Below are 6,590 nucleotides of genomic sequence, written 5' to 3'. Positions count from 1 at the left end.
TTTATAATTTGCAAACGCATTATTACTGACAATTTTATTTTGGGGACCCTTATTACGTTCATATCTGAAAACGGTTAAGTCGGAATAAAATAAAAGAAAGTTTAATCGCAGAATTTTGGAAAAATCGTGAATGTTGTTTTTGTTTATTAGTCACCGTAATAAGACCACAACTTTTTCAAAGAATTGATCGGGTTTTGTAAATATCTCTAAAAGTTACAAAAAAATTGAATTTTGTTATAATTTTAAAATATTAAAATGATTTCACATGAATTTCAAGATCTATCATAGAATTGACACGCTTTAAAAGATTTCAAGAAATTCACAATGATTTTAATCTATGTATAAGATTGCACAAATATTTAAAATATTTTCATATTTTAAAATTATTACAAAAGATTTTAAAAATATTTCACAAATATTTCAAAGAATTGATCAGACTTTTTAAATACATATAAAAACTTCACAAAGAATACAATTTTTCTACAATTTTAAATGATTAAAAAAGGTTTCACATAAATTTCAAGATCCAACATAGACTTTACATGCTTTAAAAGATTTCAAGAAATTCACAAAGATTTTAATCTATTTAAAAGATTGTAAAATTATTTAAAATATTTTCATGTTTTAAAATTATTCCAATAGATTTCTAAAATATTTCACAAAGATTTCAAACAATTGATTAGGCTTTTTAAATATATCTACAATTTTCACGAATAATTCACTTTTGTTACAATTTGAAAGGATTAAAAAAAGTTTCACATAAATATCAAAATCTAACATAGACTTTACACGCTTAAAAAAATTTCAAGAAATGCACTGATTTTAATCTATTTAAAAGATTAGACAAAGATTAAAAATATTTACATGTTTTTAAATGATTAAAACAGATTTTTAAAAGATTTCACAAATATTTCAAAGAATGTATCGGGTTTTGTAAATATCTCTAAAAGTTTCACAAATAATTCAATTTTGCTATATTTTCCCAAACGTTTTTACAAATAAAAAAATATCGTGTTTTATATAAAATGCTTCAGGATGAAACAAATAATCTGAAAATATATAATTTAAAAAATCTACTGGCATATTAAACAAAAAATTCTCTTGTTTCAATTCTCGGGAACACAATGGTCTATAACGAAGGGTCTTTCGTCCTGAGCTGTGGCGTTTCCGATTTATAAAATATTTCATTTTCATACATGAATATAAAAATATACATACATGAATTTCGTAGGGGTGAATTATAAAACCCATTGTGTTATCATCATATGAGTATTATGACTGACTTATTTATTACTTAGTACTTATTATACATTCAAATTAGACGCCACAACATTTTTAAATTCTAATTTAAAATACAAACCGAGGCGAGAAACAAGGAAGGACACCACGAAACGAGGAAGAATGAGACAAGGCAAAATGAGACGAGAAATAACGAGACAAGCAGGTATGTTTCGTCCCGTCTCGCCTCGTTCCTCGGGATTTCTCGTTCAGCGGCAACACTAATTACGACTACATCAGGACCGCGCAAAAAATATCTCGGACCCGTTTCTGCGAAATTTTTATTGTAACATTTAATTGATGAGCGGGTTTAAATGTTTGCATCGTCTACTTTTTTCAAATATTTTTGATCTAAAATATTCAAGGTATTAAAATTGAGCACTAAAAACCTAAAAATTAAGTTTATAAAAAATTTCTTAAATTAAATTAGGTTAGAATTTCAGGAATTCAATCGAATATGCAAGCTAATACGCTTTACAGGATTTATTAATTATATTGCATTAAAAATTATGTATATGGAAATCTGAATAACACACATAACTTGAGAAAATTTTGAATATCTCTCCTTGAAATAAGTCTTTATTCAAGATTTGCAATTGAAGATACTTTAATGTTTAATATGTGCAATTTATCATGTAGTTTCGAATGTTTTTTCCGGATAATTTAATTTTAGATACTCACAATTAAACACTCTACAATATTAAAAATGTAGAAATAAAAATGCAGGATAATTTTGAAGATCTAGACTTAAATTTTCAACTCAACATCTATCAAATTAAAGAAACTTGTATTGTGTATTATCAGAATTGAAACTGGTTTAATAGTGAAACTTACAGAATTTTCAAAAGTTTAATTTGAAAAATTAAAAACTTCAATTTTAAACATGTATAAATAAAAATTCTTAAATCTGAATGATTTTGAAGGTCATAAGTAAAGTTTTAAGTTCTAATTATTCCAAATTGAGTAAGTAACAATTTGCAAAATATAAAAAATTTAATTAATTTGTCTGAATAATTTTTTCTAATAATTAATTAAATTAATTTATTTTTTAATTCAATCAAATAGTACCGTATTATTAAACTAAAATTTGGATTTTACCATTTAAGTTGTAAATCGGAGGAGTAGCTAGATTCATTGGTCTTCGCTGATACTACATTTTCTGTAAGATTTTGCAGAAATGTATTTTATTTCTGATACTGAAAATTTGTTTGATACCTAGAATAGTTTTTAAAATTTGACGAAAAAGTGATGATCACGAGGATATAAGGTTTTGGGAACGTAAAGAATTTATTTTACTGAACAATGTTTTTAATTTCTCACAAATAGTGAATTACCTCATAAATTAATTAAACCCAGTTTTCCTACGAAATACGCGGGAAACAATTTTGATATCCCACTTAACTGAAGAAAAAGTTAAAAATTTAGTAGGAAAACCTCTAACATGACAAAAACCACTAAAATGGCAGCACTGAGGCTTACGTCAGGGGCGTCAACTTCGATTCATGGTAATTAAATTTAAATAAATAAAAATAAAATATTTATTAATAAGTACTAAATAACAATGAGGAATGTGAGTAATTTTAAAATACGACGTTGAAGTTTGCCACAGATATGGATTTCAAAGTTGTGTAGTTAATTAAAAAAAACTAAGAGTCATATCAAAAAAGTAAAAACACCTCTGGATTGGTCTCAGAAATATCTCGGTGTGCATTTTTTTGGTTTTCAACAGTTTGTTAAACAGTTACGCTATTTGTTATCTTTCTGCAATTGTAATGAAAAAAGTATGCATCGGATCGAAAAACCAAGTGCACTATTGCATTCCCCTCGAAAATATCTAGATGTGCATTTTTTTTTCAAAACCATTTTTTTTTAACAATTAGCGCATTTGTTGTTCAGGACACTGTTGCTCCGTGCCCGCAGATATGGATTTGAAAGTTGTATAATTAATTTATTAAAAACTAAGAGTCCTATCAAAAAAGTAAAAACACCTCTTGATTCGTCTCGGAAATATCTCGGTGTATATTTTTTATTTTTTTATTTAAACAGTTTGTTAAACAATTACGCCAACTGTTATCTTAATACAATTGTTACAAACAAAGAATGCTTAGGATCGAAAAACCAAGTGCACTATTAAATTCCCCTCGAAAACATTTAGATGCGCTTCTGTTTATACCCATTTTTTAAACAATTAGCGGATTTGTTGTTCATCTCACTGTTGCTCCGTGCCCGAAGATATGGATTTAAAAGTTGTGTAATTAATAAAAAAAAACTAAGTGTCATATCAAGAAATCCGAGACGAATCTAGGGGTGTTTTTACTTTTTTTATATGGCTCTTAGTTTTCTTTAATTATTTATACAAATTCAAATCCATATCTACGGCACGAAGCAACAGTGCACTGAACAACAAATGCGCTAAATGTATAAAAAATTATTATAAAAAAACTGCACACCTAAATATTTTCGAGAGGAATGTTAGTGGTGCACTTCGTTTTTGCAACCAATACATACTTTTTTATACTAATTACAGAAAGATAACAATGGGCGTAATTTTTTAACAAATTGTATAAACAATAGACCAAATATTCACGCCAAGATATTTCCGTGCCAAATCCAGAAGTGTTTTTACTTTTTAGATATGACTCTTAGTTTTTTTAAATAATTACATAACTTTCAAATTCATATCCACGGGCACGGAGCAACAGTGCGCTGAACAACGAATGCATTAATTGTTAAAAAAAATAATGATAAAAAAATGCACACCTAGATATTTTCGAGAGGAATGCAATGGTGCACTTGGTTTTTCGATCCAATACATACTTTGTTTATAACAATTGCAGAAAGATAACAATTGGCGTAATTTTTTAACAAATTGTATAAAAAAAACCAAATATGCAAGCCGAGATATTTCCGAGACGAATCCAGAAGTGTTTTTACTTTTTAGATACGACTCTTAGTTTTTTAAAATTAATTACACAACTTTAAAATTCATATCTACGGACACGGAGCAAGAGTGCACTGAACAACAAATGCACTAATTCTTTAAAAAATAATGATAAAAAACAAAAAAAATCACACCTAGATATTTTCGCGAGGAATGCAATGGTGCACTTGGCTTTTCGATCCAATGCATACTTTGTTTAAATCAATTGAAGAAAGATCACAAGTGTCGTAATTGTTTTAAAAATTGTTTTGGAAAAATACACACCGAGATATTTCCGAGGCGAATCTAGAGGTGTTTTTACTTTTTTGATATGACTCTTAGTTTAAAAAAAAATTAATTACACAACTTTCAATTCCATGTCTGTGGTAAACTTCAACGTCATGAAAGATTAGGGAGGCGATGGAAGATACTGCGTAACTATCGGTTTACCAAACTGTCAAATAAAGTCTAACGCAGCAAAAATGTAAAGCTCGGTCACAGTGGACAATCTTTCATAAAATATGCAGGAGATTATAACCTAACCAAAATTAATTTTTTTCTAGAATCCATTTAAAACTTTACCAAACCTTTAAGTAAATAATACATTTTTTACCTGGAAAGAAGAACCGAAATTTATCATTTTGTAACAGATTTCGAGGGAATTATTGTCATTGCATAATTTAAAGTTTGCTTGACTTTACATTTGAAAACATTACTTAACAAGCATGGAACTTTATCCAATTTTTCCTGAATGTGTGACGGAATAGTTTTCAATAAATACACCACGTGCATTAACGATTGCTTTTGAAAATCTTCACTATACCTTTGGAAAATTTAATCTGTGGTATTAAAGTTTACCGAACTGTAATTTATTCCTTAACATTTCTCAAGACACAAATTAATACAATAATATAAAACATTTGCCTTTTGCTCCATATATCCCAATTATACTTAAAAGTTCGGTAAAGTTCCCTAACCAAATTTTTCCCGTGTAGGGTTATTATTTAATTAATTTAATTATTTTCATGAATATAACTAATTAATTATTCTACACAGCAGAAATCGTATTAGTAATCATTTTTTCATGAAAAATTTGCAAAATGTTTTCTATGTCCTGATTCGCTAAGATTCATTATTCTTAGATATCGAGATAGTGCCCTCCGAGAAATTCAATGTAAAAAATTAATTGAATATTTATTACCATTATTATTATTATTAAATTAATTTAATTGCATACATTAATTAATTATCCTACATAGCAGACATCAAATTTAGTAACAATAATAATAACAGAAAAATTGTCTTCTCGATATATAAGAATAATGAATCTTAGCGAATCAGCACGTAGAAAATATTTTGCACATTTTTCCTGAAAAAATGCTTACTAAATTCGATGTCTGTCGTGTAGAATAATTAATTAATTAAATTATTCAATTGAATTCATTAAAATAATTAAATTAGTTAAATAATATTATTAAAAATAGTAATAATAATTCCATTTTTTTAAATTAAATCTCTCCGAGTGCACTGTCTCGATATCTAAGAATGATGAATCTTTGCGAATAAGGGCGTAGAAAATAGTTTGTAAAAAGTAAGCGCCGGTAATGTAGTTATTTGCTTATTTGTTGCAAATTTTTTCTGCAAATTTTTTTTACTAATTTCGACCTCAGCTGTGTACAATAGATTCTATTTTATATCTCGATATTAAAAGGACGAAGGTTTTTAAATTTCTACATAAATCTGCAGATGTTATTATTTTCAATAAGAAATTTATGCGATTGATATTTAATGATCTACGAGGTATGTTCAAAAAGTAAGGTGACTTTTCAATTTTCGCAGGCTACGTACATTCAATTTTAAAATTTTTTATTTTGTTATGTTAATACACTCGTCACGATCATATGTTCACAGTTTTGACTATATAGCTCGTGTTGTTTTTCTGGCAGAGGCGTAAAAGGTTAGAAGGGTTTGGTGTGCTCGGCGATTTTCTTCTTTCGAAAAAAATGGAGCAAAGAGTTTGCATTAAATTTTGTGTGAAAAATGGAATCCAGTGCTCTAAAACTCTTGAAATGTTGACAGTTGCATACGGTGAGTCTACTCTGAGTAACAAAAATGTGTATAAGTGGTACAAGCTGTTCCAAGAAGGCCGAGAGGATGCCGAAGACGAACCTTGCCCTGGACGTCCCAGCACGTCAACAACAGATGAAAACGTTCAAGTAGTGGAAGAAATGGTGCTGAAAAATTTGCCGAATTATCATCAAAGAAGTTGCTGAAGATGTTGGCATATCGCTTGGCTCATGCCATGCTATCTTTTCGGACGTTTTGGGCATGAGACGAGTGTCAGCGAAATTTGTTCCAAAACTGCTTAATTTTGATCAAAAGATCCATCGCA

The sequence above is a fragment of the Belonocnema kinseyi genome, chromosome 7 (genome assembly GCF_010883055.1).
Source record: "Belonocnema kinseyi isolate 2016_QV_RU_SX_M_011 chromosome 7, B_treatae_v1, whole genome shotgun sequence".
Taxonomy (NCBI): Eukaryota; Metazoa; Arthropoda; class Insecta; order Hymenoptera; family Cynipidae; genus Belonocnema; species Belonocnema kinseyi.
This window is presented reverse-complemented; position numbering follows the sequence as displayed.